This window comes from Leopardus geoffroyi, chromosome C1 (genome assembly GCF_018350155.1).
Source record: "Leopardus geoffroyi isolate Oge1 chromosome C1, O.geoffroyi_Oge1_pat1.0, whole genome shotgun sequence".
NCBI classification, from domain to species: domain Eukaryota; kingdom Metazoa; phylum Chordata; class Mammalia; order Carnivora; family Felidae; genus Leopardus; species Leopardus geoffroyi.
The window spans coordinates 214,359,023-214,375,234 of NC_059328.1; the positions used below are offsets into that span (position 1 = coordinate 214,359,023).

The 16,212-nt window shown below is 37.7% G+C and overlaps 1 protein-coding gene and 1 non-coding gene across 5 annotated transcripts in view; both read left to right on the forward strand.

The window, feature by feature from the left end:
* Positions 1-16,212, forward strand: part of DIS3L2 (DIS3 like 3'-5' exoribonuclease 2) — a 350,540-nt gene that overhangs the window by 87,620 nt on the left and 246,708 nt on the right. The gene's annotated exons all lie outside the window — the stretch shown is intronic.
* Positions 3,701-3,921, forward strand: LOC123600077. The gene has a single exon (XR_006713468.1). It is a non-coding gene; the product is annotated as a small nucleolar RNA U3 (small nucleolar RNA).

Sequence of the window (16,212 nt, forward strand, 5' to 3'; positions counted from 1 at the left end):
CCTGAAAGTTGTTTATTACAGTGGGAATGGAGGCTGTGAGGGGAAGAGGGATGGCTGGAGATGAGTCCTTGTCAACCTTGTCAGAGGTTCCTGCTCATTGGGTGCAGAGACCAGTCGTAGAGGTGAGTACGCACATCTTGCTGTGTGAAGCCAAGACGAGCCTGGGTGCTGTTGGAATCCTTGGTGTACAGTCACTTCTTTTTCTGTAACCATCGGAGTGAGGTCTCATTGTTTGTAATGTGCTACAATGGAGTATCTTCAGTCTGCAAAGACCGTAGTCTCAGATCCTTTGGGATAAGACGTAGTTGGCTTTTGACATTGAGGAGCTTGGGCCTTGCAGCCCCCGGGTATATTGGCTCTGGGCCGTCTGCCTGTCCTCTGCAGTACGTACCTGGTGTTGGATGTGGTATTCCTTCCTGATCCCTGTAGCTCAAAGTGTGTTATGTACCAGCAGCATCGCAGAATCTCAGGCTGTACCCCAAGGCCCACTGAATAAGACTGTTTTTGTTTTTAGTTCTTTTTTAATTCGAGTATAATTAACATACAGTGATATGTTAGTTTCAGGTGTACAATATAATGACTCAAATATTCTATATATTTCTCGGTGCTCATCCAGATAACTGTACTCTTAATCCCTTTATCCATTTCATCCATCCTCTCACCCACCTCCCTTCTGGCAGCCACCAGTGTGAATAGTATGTGTTTTAACAGGATCCCCAAGTGATTTGTATGAACTTTAAATTTTGAGAAGCACTGATGGTGGATAATTAAATAATTAACTTTTCTTTCTTTTAAAATAAAAACTAAAGCATTGTAGAGAAAGGAGGAAGGTGTATATGACATTACTGTATTATAGCTAGTCCTGGGGAAGAGTTGTGAGTGCAGTGTGACTTGTTGGGTCTTCAGAGGTTTGTGGGAGTAATGATTTCCTTATTTTAGCAGAATTAGATTCTGACCACCTTCCCCCTGATCAAAGACACACACACACACACACACACACACACACACACACACACACACACTTCCTTTCTCCGTTTAGCTAGCAAAGAAGGACTGAGAGATTATTCTTATAGGTGTATTTGGAAAAAAATTTACTAATTAGTTTATTGAAAAAAGATTTCAATCTTTAAAAAAAATTTTTTTTAATGTTTATTTTTGAGAGAGAGGGTGCAAGCAGGGGAGGGGCAGAAAGAGAGGGAGAAACAGAACCTGCCACAGGCTCCAGGCTCTGAGCTGTCAGTACAGAGCCTGATGTGCCGCTTGAACTCATGGACTGTGAGATCATGACCTGAGCCGAAGTCGGGGACTTAGCCGACTAAGCCACCCAGGCGCCCTGATTTCAGTCTTTATCATAAGTTGTTTTTATTCCAATCAATAAGTGTCATGTAATCCACCTCCTCTCCCATTTTTAGAAGATTTGTTTTAGGAGATGATTTTTATATTAAGTTCAAATAATCATGTCATTTCTATTAGTCTCCAGTTTCAAATTTTTTTTCCTGAGAAATTACCTCTTAGAATGTGTTTCATACATGTTTGTTATGACCTAGGTTTTCTATTTCTTTTTTCCTAACCCGCTGTTTGAGGCCTGCTTTTAGTAGTTTGCAACATGTTACAGTCTTTTTGCAAAAGTAAACTTAGAGTATGTTGAAAAGTTATTTCAGTTTTCAAAATTTTGTTTGAAACAGTCCACAGTATGAAAAACCTTCTAATAATGTGAGCATTATTCCTTTTCCTTTTCCCCTATGCTATTCTGTCATATGCTATTGCATCAGATGAGATTTTAAAGAAAAAGCATAATATAGCTGGAAGGGTAAAGAACTAGAAGAAGAAAATCTAAACAAAGGGAGTCTGAAACTGTTCAAATATCTATGTTTGGAGTTTATCAAAAGGATATGTTGTTCTTTAATAAATAGGGTACCCACATTATAAAAATGATTTATTATTTATATTGGAATTATCTTTTCATTCTGACATTTACTTTGGTAAGAGAGGTTAGATTATGCTAAAAATGATTAGAGTAATGATTTTATTGAGATAAAATACTCATTTTAATCATTTAATTTTTGTTTGCTTTTAAAACCACTTTATTTATTTATTTTTTTAATATGAAATTTATTGTCAAATTGGTTTCCATACAACACCCAGTGCTCATTCCAACAGGTGCCCTTCTCACTACCCATCACCCACCCTCCCCTCCCTCCCACCCCCCATCAACCCTCAGTTGGTTCTCAGTTTTTAAGAGTCTCGTATGTTTTGGCTCCCTCCCTCTCTAACCTCTTTTTTTTTTTTCCCCCTTCCCCTCCCCGATGGTCTTCTGTTAAGTTTCTCAGGATCCACATAAGAGTGAAAACCTATGGTATCTGTCTTTCTCTGTATGACTTTTCCTTTTCCCCTATGCTATTGGACTTATTTCACTTAGCCTAACATTCTCCAGTTCCATCCATGTTGCTGCAAAAGGCCATATTTCATTCTTTCTCATTGCCACGTAGTATTCCATTGTGTATACAAACCACAATTTCTTTATCCATTCATCAGTTGATGGACATTTAGGCTCTTTCCATAGTTTGGCTATTGTTGAAAGTGCTGCTATAGACATTGGGGTACAGGTGCCCCTGTGCATCAGCATTCCTGTATCCCTTGGGGAAATTCCTAGCAGTGCTACTGCTGGGTCATGGGGTAGATCTATTTTTAATTTTTTGAGGAACCTCCACACTGTTTTCTAGAGCGGCTACACCAGTTTGCATTCCCACCAACAGTGCACGAGGGTTCCTGTTTCTCCACATCCTCGCCAGCATCTATAGTCTCCTGATTTGTTCATTTTAGCCACTCTGACTGGCATGAGGTGGTATCTGAGTGTGGTTAAAACCACTTTAAAGAGTGCAATCTAGTGATTTAAAAATAGTCACAGTGTTGTATCACCACTGTCTAATTCCAGAACATTTTAATCATCCCCCAAAGAAACTTTATCCTCATTAAACATTCACTTCCCATCCCCTTCCCTCCCAGACCCTGGGAACCACTAGTCTTCTTTCTGTCTCCATAGATGACTCTGTTCTGGACAGTTCATATAAATGGAATCATACAGTATTTCTCTTTTGTGCTTGGGTTCTTTACTTAGCATGTCTTCAATATTCATCCATGTTAGAGCATTTATCAATTCTTTATTCCTTTTTATGTCTGAATAATATGCCACTATACAAATGTGCCACATTTTATCTTTTCATCAGTTCATGGACATTTGGATTGCTTACACTTTTTGGCTATTATGAATAATGCTGCTGTGAACATTCATGAACAAGTTTTTGTGTGAATCCATGTTTCAGGTCTTTTGGTTGTATACCTAAGAGTAGAATTATTGGGTCATCTGGGGATTCCATATTTAGTAAAAATTGATTTTTGTAATGTATCACTAAAATATACTGTCCCTAAACTTTTTCGGTTCAAAAGGAATTAGTCTTGTGAATATATACACAATTTTGGCCCTGAAATGTCCTGTGTTCTCTGGTATTTCATCCATTGTATGAGCAGTATATGATGTCTGTTGCTTCTGTTCCTTTTCACATGCAGGTCATTATTTTGGGCATTTCAAAATCGTACCCCTCAGTCATCTAGCCTGTGGATTGATGACCCTTTGCTTTATTGTTTTGTGAGTTATTTCCGGAGCATCAAAAGTTCCCTTTTATAAAACGTTGTATGTGGGAAGACTATGCTTTCAGTAGCAGTTCGGTCCTAGAGAAGTTTCTCTGACGTGTCGAGCACCTGAAACCACGAGGATTAGGTGCAGCGCCCTGTCCTGAGCCTGCCGCTGGCTCTGGGTGTTGCTTCTGGAGCTGTTGCCATTGACTATCCTTTTTCTCTCCCTGATGACTGTTTTTCTCTTCCTTTGGGAGAGTGAGAGGGAAGAGTTGCCATCTGAGTGGGAAAAAATGAAAAAAAAAAGGTTGCAGGCAGTTACTGAGTTGTATATGCCCAGGTTGTTTTTGTTTGTTATTGAAGGAGGTTATTTATTATTGTTTTTGTTGTTGAGAAAGCATGTTGTTGAATGTCACATGGGCAGTACATTTACTTCATTACCTAATGTAAGTCCTATTGTCCTCTTAGTGTTTTGTGTCTTTGTTACCTGCTTTTCAAAATGCCTTTATACAATGGATGTACAATAATCATATTATGTGTGTATGATTTAGTATTATGATCTTTTATTTACTATAAACATTATCTTCATTTATTACTAAGATTTCTAAACACAAGTTAATGCACTCAAAGTGATTGAATAAATCATCACTTTTAAGTACTGCCTAATGTTTCATTGGGTGGATATTTTTTATTTTTAATAGCTTTCCTATGTTATAGCGCATTTTAACTATTTACAATTTTTCTGTTATTTAAATAATGTTGTGGAGGGGTGTCTGGGTGGCTCAGTCGGTTGAGCATCCAACTTCAGCTCAGGTCATGATCTCACTGTTTGTGCGTTTGAGCCTCATGTTGGGCTTTGTGCTGACGGCTCAGAGCCTGGAGCCTGGAACCTGCTTTGGATTCTGTGTCTCCTACTCTCTCTGCCCCTCCCCTGCTCATACTCTGTGTCTCTCTCTCTCTCAAAAGCAAATAAACATTAAAATTTTTCTTTAAATAAAAAATAAATAATACTGTGGAGAACATCTTCAAATACATAACTTTTATTTCTTAGGGTTGTTTCCTTATTTTTTTTTTTTAATGTTTATTTTTGAGAGAGAGACACACACAGAGTATGAGCAGGGGAGGGGCAGAGAGAGAGGGAGACACAGAATCCGAAGCAGGCTCCCGGCTGTCAGCACAGAGCCCGACGCAGGGCTCGAACTCACGGACCGTGAGATCATGACCTGAGCCGAAGTCGGCCGCTTAACCGACTGAGCCACCCAGGTACCCCTGTTTCCTTTTTTATTTCTTAATGTTTATTTTATTTATTTATTTTTTTTGAGAGAGAGAGAGAGTGTGTGAGTGAGCAGGGTAGGGGCAGAGAGAGAGGAAGAGAGAGAATCCCAAGCAGTCTCTGTGCCATCAGCAGAGAGCCCCACATGGGGCTAGATTTCACAAACCATGAGATCATGACCTGAGCCAAAATCAAGAGTCAGATGCTTAAGAGCCAGCCAGGCTCCCCTCTTAGTATTGTGTCCTTAAGTTTAAATTCTCAGAGTACAATTTATTGTACAATTGTACAATTTATTGGGTCAGAAGATGAGAAAATTCTTCAAATGGTATCTGTGAACTACTGGGTCATACCCCTCCTAAATAATTAGCCCAATCAATAAAAGACTTTGAATTATTTCTTTAGTTTTTACCTTTTGTTTTCCATCCATCCTTTGATATTGTTGATATTTCAAATGTTGGTTTGATCATCTTCAATGTTAGCTGTTTCTCCTACGTGTGTTATCTCTATGTTTGGCACTTTGCGTTGGACATGATTTCAGTTCTCTGGTGGATACAGAAGCATAAGGCTGAATCTGTACTCCAAAGTCAGGCACAGGGGTGTATTTTTCTAAGTGTACAGATCCCTGTTTTGTGCATACTTTTCTATTCTTCTGTTTTATTCCTCTTTCTAAGGAAAAGAAAGTCTTTTTAAAAAATTTTTAACATTTATTTATTACTTCTTAGAGACAGAGCATGAGCAGGGGAGGGGCAGAGAGAGAGAAAGGGAGACACAGAATTGGAAACAGGCTCCAGGCTCCGAGCTGTCAGCACAGAGCTTGAAGCAGGGCTCGAACTTGCAAACTGGTGAGATCATGACCTGAGCCAAAGTTGAACACTTAACCAACTGAGCCACCCAGGCGCCCTATTCCTCTTTCTTTATAGCCAGACTTTTTTGGACCCACTGCCTGTTTCTTGATAGTGATCTAGATTCTTCAGTTTGGCTTCCAACCCACCATTCTACTAAAGTTGTTGTTTTCAGGGGTGCCTGGATGTCTCAGTTGGTTAAGCGTCTGACTCTTGATCTTGGCTCAGGTCATGATCTCACAGTTTGTGAGACTGAGTCCTGTGTCAGGCTCTGCGCTGACAGTGTGGAGCCTGTTTGGGATTCTCTCTCCCTCTCTCTCTGTCTGCCCCTCCCCTGCTTGCTCTCTCTTGCAAAATAAATAAACTAAAAAAAAAAAAAAAATTAAACTTGTTCCTTTCATGGTCATCATTAATTTCCTATCCATTTTCATCAGTCATTTTCATTTTCTTGAGCTTCTACAGTGATTTAAGACCATTGATTTCCATCCACTTTGTGACCATGCCCCAGTTCTGTGGTCCAGTTCTGTTTCTCTCCTTGGTTTGTTCTTTCTTAGTTGATTTCTCTTTCCTCCACCTAGTTGTAGACCTTTCCCAATTTCCCGTCCTGAGCCATCTTTTCTTTTTTCATACACTTTCCCAAAGAGGCCTCTGTGCACATTCAGAGTTTAAACTGGCACTTCTCTTTGGGTGATTTCCACCTTCTGTTCATTTACCCAGCATTTTTTCATTGGCCACTTTGTGCCTGGGGCCCAGGGGAGTGAAGATGAACACAGTTTGACTGCCCAAGATCAGATCTGTAAACAGAGCCGCCATGTGCTACGTGATACATTCCTTACAGAGATTTGAAGACACATGCCAGAGCTCAGAGGAGGGTAGAATACAGCTGTGCCTAAGGGAACTGATGTAAACTTCTTCAACTGGATGACATTTGAATTTCAGTTTGAGAGAAGAGTTTGTCAAGTGAAGATTCAGGGGAGGGGAGAATATTTTAGGCAAAAGAACTATATATTATAAGCATGTCTCCTCCCAAGTTTAAGCTGGTGAGGGCAAAAGCGGTGTCTTATTTATGTTTGTGTTCATGGCATCTGAGAAAGAACATGAGCTTTTCAAGTCAGATTAGGGTCCACATTCTAGACACTTTATTTAGGGGCTCTGAGGTTTAGGAGACTTGTATGTAAATGGAAGGAAGTTTTTGGTCAGGATTAATGAGCTACAATCACCCAAAATATTGTCTGGAATAGGTGCTTTTAAAGCGTGAATTTCATTCTTTTGTTTTCCTGTCCTTGCTTTTAGTGGCCATAATTGACATGCAGTAGTTGGGGAATAAATCTTTGTTGAACCATTTTGTGGTTTCCAAACAACGTAAGAAAAATGATCTTTTGATGTGAACTCTTATGAGTAAAAAGCATGGGGTGAATTTACTAAACTTAGTAGTCTTTCAAAGCAAAAATTTACTTTCTTAAGAATTAACTTTAATTGGAAGAGAAAAGACAGCGTTGGATCAAGTCAGGTTTGCTGGATGTTTGCACATGGGAGCTTGATATATCAAAGGTGGACGGTGTTGATTATAAATGTCTTATGTAATGTTTCTTGATTAGTATTTACAGATTTCTTAAAATTTGCCTTCATCTTCATTTCCTTTGGTTTTAAATAAGTATGGTTGTAGATTTCAATTGTTCCAGAATTGTCTGTTTTTTCCTAGAGGCCCCAGATGCTATAGCTCCCCTGTTTTTCAGTTAATATTAGCTTAGGCTAGAGTCTTTTAGCTCTTTGTTGCCAATTGCATTCCTATTCCTTTGTGTGACATAAAGGCCTTCCATGACCTGCCCTTTGCCCTCTCGGGCAACCTTCAGTGTAACCTTAGCCTGGGCGCCCCAGAAGGGAGGTCTTTGAATAGGCACCATACAGCTACATGTCTACATTTTCTTTTCACACACATTGTTTCCTTTGCTTCCAGTTCTCTGCTTGTATCTCTTTTTTTCTCCCTTACACAGGTCATTGCCACTGGGAAGGCTTTCCTTTATATCTCCACAATTGTTACTCGAGGTTGCTGTTTTGCTTAATTGAAAAACCTGCAGATAGATGCTTCTCACCCATATTGTAGAGCCCTTTCTTATTATTTCTGTTCACATACCAGTGGTATTTGATGTTTTTTTCTGGGCATTATTTGTGTTGCTTCTTACCAGTGACTCCTGCTGTATGATGTTAAAAATGGCAACTAGCATTTCTTGAGTACCTATTCTGTGACAGGCACTTTTTTCGGGCCTGTGCAAATACTGCATATTGCCCGTGTGGATTACTTTGCAAGGTGGACTGAACTGTATTACTTCTTTTTCATTGTTCATGTACTCATTTCTAAATAGGCCAGAGAATATTTATTTAATTCGTGAGGGGGCAAAGTCTGGCAACAGATGAAAAGTCAGTCCCTAAATCATAAAATTCTTGAATTTGGGTTTTTGTTTATACTTCCATCTTTCAACGTACTTCTATTAAGGCTGTATGGAACTTAGAAAATATATTAGTGTCAGTTTTATGACTAAATTATTTAAAAATAGTTTAAAATATAGTTTTAATAATAAACTAAAGCAAAGAAAGTACTGTCAGTTTTCTCTTAATTCATTGATGTGATGATTTATTTAGCAAATATTATTTTGGACATCTGTGGTACACCAGATAAGGGAATACTATATCCTGAATATAACAGACAGTGTGGTGCCCTCATTGAACATACAGAGAGTTTAGATCATCTGTTAGGCCTGAATGGATTCAGGAAGTCTTATTTTCAAAACCTGTTTTTGTTTCTTTGTTTAGAACCATAAGGAATATCTTAACATTTGGAAACTAACAAATGCAAAAGCCAGAGTGCTTTTTAACTTTTTCTAATTTGAAAGGAAAATTCTCTTCTTCTGGCAGAAAATAAGTCATCTCCTTAGCTAAGTTCCTTTGGAGAAAGATACTTGCAGTGTTATTTTTGTCTTAGAATTAATAAATTAAATGACTTTCCTAAACTCATTCATTTTACAGTTATTTGACACCTTTTTGATGTCCAAAATTGACTAAAGAATGAATCGCTGTTCATTTCATTTCCCGTTCTTCCATTTTGCCTTTGAAGCTTTCCACTGATAGCTGTTAGTTCTTAGAAACAGCATTGGGGCAGGGCATTGCTCCCTTCCTCACTCCCTGTTCTCTAGGCCATCATCCTAAATCTCTAATGTGGGTCGAGACAGAGAATGCACACATGTGCCTATATGCATTGCAGGGAAGGTTTTTCAGGGACTTGGAAGGGGCCTGCAAATAGAGGGCCCAGGATTGGTAGAGGAAAAAAATCCAAGAAAGGTAAAATTCATATAAACGTGTATATGGGAGACCATCTATAATATGGAAACTGCCCAAGTACATTTCATAAGTAACATGAACTCTTAACTAATTATTGAATTATAGTACATTTATTGTATGTATTTTGTATCCCACAGTAAAAGTGTTTGGTTGACGGTATGTACTTAAAAAAAGCAGAAAATCCATCCTCAGATCTTCTCAGCTTCTAATTGCATCAGCATGATCTGTTCCCATTCTATCTGCTAAAAGAAAAGTGAATCTTCTTTGGAAGGAGGGAATATCTTCTAGAGCTCTTACAGTTTGCATTGACATTATCTAGCATTTAATAAAAAATTATCATGTATGACAAATGATCAAAAACCTCGAGAAAAAAAACCAATAGAAACACGCAGGTAATTTAGATTTTGGTGTAATAGGAAACTGATTCTAGAAGACTGAGCCAGAGCGCCTGGATGGCTCAGTTAACGTCTCCAGTTCTTGATTTTGGCTCAGGTCATGATCTCACGGTTCATGAGTTTGAGCTTCACATTGGGCTCTGTGCTGACAGCATGGAAGATGCTTGGTATTCTCTGTTTCCCTCTCTCTCTGCTTCTCTGTCTCTCTCAAAAATAAATAAACTTAAAAAAAAAAAAAACAACTGAGCCAATACGTTCAAGAGAATAGATGACAAGATGGAGAATTTCACCAGAGAACTGTTACCTATAGAAAGATAATGGATAGGAATTTTAGAACTGAAAAATAATAGAGACTGATTTATTCAGTATATATGATTTGCTAAATTTAGATACCACAGAAGAGAGGATTAGTAGACTGGAAAATAGTTCAGTGAAACAGACTGAGGCATGGAGAAAATAGAAGAAAATACAAGAATGAGGATAAAACACATATTACACACGAAGAAAACACCTTACATTTAATTTGAGCTAAAGAGAAAAGGAACGAGAGAATGAGACTCAAATAGTATTTTAAGAGATAACAGCCAAGAATTTCCCAAACTGTATAAAAGATGTCAGTCCACAGATTTGAGAAACTCAAGAAAGCTCAAACAGGATTAACGCACAACAGATCATATGTAGGCACACTCTAGTAAAACTTACAAAAACCAAAGAGAAAACTCTTGACAAGAGATAGGAAAAAAAGATTTCTTCAAAGGAACGACAGCTGACTTTTCAAATGAATCTGATGGAAGCCATGATAGAATGATATCTTTTAAAGTACAGAAAGAAGATAACTGCCGACCTAGGTATCTGTCTATACCCAGTGAAAGTATTTTTCAAAAGTTAAGGCCAAATTTAGATGTAATAGGCAAATTTCTTGAAGTACACAGCAAAATGTTCAGAAGAAGAAATAGGAAATCTGAATAATTTTTTATCTAGTAAAGAAATTGATCTTTAATTTAGGTGTTTTATTTTATTTTATTTTTTATTTTATTTTTTTTATTTTTATTTTTATTTTTATTTTTATTTTTATTTTATTTTTTTTTAGCAAGGAAAACTCCAGGGTCAAATGGCTTTACAGGTGAATGCTTTCAGATATTTAAGAAAGTAAAATAGCACCAATCTTACAAAACTATTTAGAGAATAGAAAACCATTTTATGAGGACTGCATATCCTAGCTATTAAATCTGACAAAGACAATGTCATATAAGAAAATTACAGGAACATTTCTCTCATGAACAGAGATGCAGTTATTCTAAATAAATGATAGGCAATTGAATCCATAGATATATAGAAACAATAATAATATTAGAGGGACACCTGGTTGGCTCAGTAGGTTAAGCATCCAATTCTTGATTTTGGCTCAGGTCATGATCTCACAGTTTGTAAGATTGAGCCCTGTATCAGGCTGCATGCTGGCAGTTTGGAGCCTGCTTGGGATTCTCTCTCTCTCTCCCTCTCTCCCTCTCCTGCTTGCACTCTCTCTCACCCTCAGACTTAAACAAAAAACTGTTAGAACCAAATGGGATTTATCCCAGGAATGCAACATTGACTTACTATTCAAAACTCTGTTAATAGGGAAGGTGATAGTCCAAGGATACAAAATTTCTAGCATGTAAGGTAAGTTCTGGAGATTGGCTGTACAGCATAGTACCTGTAGCTAACAGTGCTCTATAGTATACTTTAAATTTGCTAAGAGGATTGATCTTATGTTAAGTGTTCTTACCACACAAATAAAGTAAAATAAAGAAGGTGGGAGAAAACCTGGAGTATGTCTATGACCTTGATGGTAGTGGTCACGGTTTCATGGATATGTACTTATCCCCTGAATCGTTGAGTTATATATGTTGAATATGTACAGCTTTTTACATGTTAGTTGTATCTCAGTAAAGTGGTTAAAATGGTTAAAAACTCAATATAATGAACCACATTCACAGAATAAAGGAAAAAAATTATATGATCACTTCAGTTTTTGCAGAAAAGTATTTGGTAAAATTCAGTACCCATTTCTGTTAAAAATTCTCAGCAGACTAGTAGGAGAAGAAAGAAACCTCCTTAATCTGATAAAGGCTTTTTACAAAAACAAAAACAAAAACAAAAACAAAAACAAAAACAAAAACAAAAAAAACCCCCAAAAAACCCCTACAAAACATCACAATTAATGTTGAAATGGTGAAAGCTCTTCGTTCTATACTGAGAATAAAACAAAGACTCTGACTATCACCACTTCTATTCCACATTGTACCAGAGGTCATAGTCAGTAATAAAGCATAGAAAAAAGGTGTAAAGATTGGGATAGGGAGACAGTGGGCTCTATTTATGTTCAGATTACTTGACTGGATACATGGAAAATCCCAAGGAAAGAGGTTGCTACATACAAAGTCAACCTCCAAAAATTATTTGAATTCTTAGAATCAGCAACAAACCAATGGTAATTTAAAAATGGTACCCTTTATATTAGCATAGGAAAACAGGTACCTTAGGATAAGGATGGTGGAAGATGTTCAAGAAAGACTACATTAAAGACTATATTGATAGAAACTAAAGATGCCCTAACTAAATGTTCATGACCTGTAAGACTCAGGATGGTGAAAATGTTAAATCTTTAAATTGATCTATAGATTCAACATGGTCCCAGCAAGCATTTTCATATGTGGCAACTGGTTCTTAGTATAGATACTATTAACCAAGGTAATTTTGACGAACAAAGCTGGAGTTCTTATGCTACCCAACTAAATTGCAAAGGACTGACAATGCTGAGAATTGGTGAGGGTGGAGGAAGTGGAACTCTCGTACTCTACCCGTGGGAATGTCGGTCAGAGTAGCCACTTTAGAGAACTGTGTGGCATCGTCTGCTAAAGCTGCAGATGCCCTATGACCCAGAAGTGCCATTCCTAGGTATATGCTCAACAGAAATGGGTTCATTTGTGCACATGTTCAAGAATCTTTAAAGCAACATAATTTACATAGCCCAAACTAGAAGCCACCCAAATCTTCATCAGTAGTGGCATGGTTGAATCCATTGTGGTATGTGTGTAGTGTAGATTATATAACTGGAAGAATGGATGAGCTACAGTTATGTGCAACCATTTAGTATGAATCCCACAAATTTTGAACCAAAGAAGCTTAACACGAAAGAATTTTTATGGTATTATTCTTATAAACATATACAATTTGTTTTAAAGGTTTTGTTAGGATGTTTGTCTTTGTAGGCAGAATTCTAAGAGGGCTCTCAAGAGCCCTCCTCTGATATACACACCACATATGATCCTCTCTCCTTGGGTGTGCATGGGGCCTGTGAATATGACGGGATATCACTCCAATGAGTAAGTTACATTATTTGGCAAAGGTAAAGGGATTTCTGCAGATGTTATTAAAGTCTCTGAACAATTGACTTTGAGTTAACCAAAAGGGAAATTATCCTTATAGGCCTGACCTCGTCAGGTGAGCCATTTAAAAGAAGATCTGGATGTCAGAGATACTCTCCTGCTGGCCTTAAAGAAGCAAGCTGCCATGAGTTCTGCAGTTGCAAGTAAATGAATTTTGCCAACAATGAAGGACTCAAGCTTATAAGAGCACTTTGATCCTTAAACCATAGGTTTTGACAGCAGCCCCAGGCAACACCTTGATGGCAGCCTTGTGAGGTCCTTTAGCACTGGGCCCAGGTAGACCATGCCTCTGGATACCTGACCCCCAGAAACTTGTATCTGGTTTTAGGCTGCTAACTTTGTGGTAAGGTTTCAGGCAGCATACACTGAAACATTATTCATCTTTGTGCTAGTTACATGGGTGTCTGTGTTTACTGTATAAAATTTTATCATATGTAGACATTTATGATTTAGGTACTTTTCTGTATATGTATAAAAATGTGTTCAATAAAAGTGTTCATTTTAAAACAAAAAAAATTAATAGTTTTCTCTGCATTGTCTTTGGTACACAAATATAATCAAGTAATTAGTTTTAATTGTACTGGTCCAATTGAACACAAGCAAATTTGGTCATGAAATTAACTTAAATATTCCTTTCCGTTAACGAACTCACCTTCTGTCCTTCCTCTCTTATATTTTATTTTATTTTATTTTATTTTATTTTATTTTATTTTATTTTATTATTATTTTTTTAATATATGAAATTTATTGTCAAATTGGTTTCCATACAACACCCAGTGCTCATCCCAAAAGATGCCCTCTTCAATACCCATCACCCACCCTCCCCGCCTTCCCACCCCCCATCAGCCCTCAGTTTGTTCTCATTTTTTAAGAGTCTCTTATGCGTTGGCTCTCTCCCACTCTAACCTCTCTTTCTCTTTTTTTTTTCCTTCCCCTCCCCCATGGGTTCCTGTTAATTTCTCAGGATCCAAATAAGAGTGAAAACATATGGTATCTGTCTTTCTCTGTATGGCTTATTTCACTTAGCATCACACTCTCCAGTTCCGTCCACGTTGCTACAAAGGGCCATATTTCATTCTTTCTCATTGCCACATAGTACTCCATTGTGTATATAAACCACAATTTCTTTATCCATTCATCACTTGATGGGCATTTAGGCTCTTTCGATAATTTGGTTATTGTTGAGAGTGCTGCTATAAACATTGGGGTGCAAGTGCCCCTATGCATCAGCACTCCTGTATCCCTTGGGTAAATTCCTAGCAGTGCTACTGCTGGATCATAGGGTGGGTCTATTTTTAATTTTTTGAGGAACCTCCACACTGTTTTCCAGAGTGGCTGCACCAGTTTGCGTTCCCACCAACAGTGTCCTTCCTCTCTTATTGCTGTCACTTATATTTACACTTTTTCCCCAGTCATTTCTGAGTGCCACAGGCTTAAAGCTGGAGATGTAATGTTTTTCCAGTCTAATTTCCTATTTTTCCCCCATGTTTTGAAATTCGAGGTATATGAAATAATGGATATGTAGCATTATATCAGTCTCAGGTGTGCAACATAATTTACTATTGTATGTATTGTGAAATCATTGTTGCAAAAAATCTAGCTAACATCCATCACCTTACATAGTCACGCACAACATTTTTTTCTTCTAAAGAGGACTTAAAATTTATTTATAGTAACTTTTGAATATGCAATACAGTATTATTAACTATAGTCACCATGCTGTATGTTATATCCCCATGACTTACTTATTTTATTACTGGAGGTTTGTACATTTGACCCTTCACCCATTTTGCTCACCCCCAACCTTCACCTCTAACAGCCACCAATCTGGTCTCTGTGAGCTCAATGTGTGTGTGTGTGTGTGTGTGTGTGTGTGTGTGTGTGTGTGTGTGTTTAAATTCCACATACAGTGGCACCTGGGTGGCCCAGTCGGTGAGGCATCTGACTCTTGATTTCGGTTCAGGTCATGATCTTATGGTTCGTGGGATCGAGCCCCGTGTTGGGCTCTGCACTTACAGTGTGGAGCCTGCTTGGGATTCTTTCTCTGTCTCTCTCTCTCCTTTTGCATATTCCACTGCTTGCATGCACACTGTCTCTCAAAATAAATAAATGTTAAAAAAATAATAAATTCCACATATAAGTAAGATCATATGGTCTTTGTCTTTTTCTGCCTGGCTTTTTTTACTTAACAATCCTCTTAGGGTCCAACTATGTTGTTGTAAATAGTAAGATTTCCTTCTTTTTTATTTATTTTTTTAACATTGATTCAATTTTGAGAGATAGAGATAGAGCGCAAGCAGCGGTGGGGCAGAGAGAGAGGGAGACACAGAATCCAAAGCAGGCTCCAGGCTCTGAGCTGTCAGCACAGAGCCCCATGTGGGGCTCAAAGTCACAAACTGTGAGATCATGACCTGAGGCGAAGTTGGATCCTTAACAGCCTGAGCCACCCAGGTACTCCTTCTTTTTTATGGTTGGCTAGTATTCCATTGTATGTGTCTGATCTTTATTCATTCATTCACCCATGTTCACTTAGATTGTTCTGATGGCCTTGGCTGTTATAACGATGGCCTTGGCTGTTATAAATAATGCTGCAGTGGACATGGGACTGCATATATCTTATCAAATTTATGCTTTTGTCTTTGGATAAATTTAATTTCCACAGTGGCTGCACCAGTTTGTATTCCTAATAACAGTGCACAAGGGTTCCCTTTTCTCCACATCCTCACCAACACTTATTATTTCTTGTCTTTTTTATAATAACTATTCTAACAGGTTTCAGGTGATTATCTCATTATGGTTTTGATTTACATTTCCCTGATGATTAATGATGTTGAGTATCTTTTGTTATGTGTCAGTTGGCCATCTGTATGTCTTCCTTGAAAAAATGTCTATTTAGATCCTCTGCCTGTTTTTTAATTGGATTGTTTGGTGTTTTTTTGTTGTTGTTATTGCTATTGAGTTATATGAATTATTCGTATATTTTGAATATTAATCCCTTCTCAGGTGTATGATTTGCATATATTTTCTCCCATTCAGTAGGTTGCCTTTTCATTTTGTTGGCAATCTCCTTTCCCATGCAGAAGCTTTTTTAGTTTGGTGTAGTCCCACTTTATTTTTGCTTTTGTTGTTTTAGGTTTTGGAGTCATATCCAAAAAATCATCGCAATGACTTATGCCAAGGAGCTTACCACCTATGCTTTCTTCTAGGAGTTTTATGGTTTGAGGCCTTATATTCAAGTCTTTAATCCATTTTGAGTTAATTTTTGTGTATGGTGTAAGAGAGTAGTCTAGTTTCATTCTTTT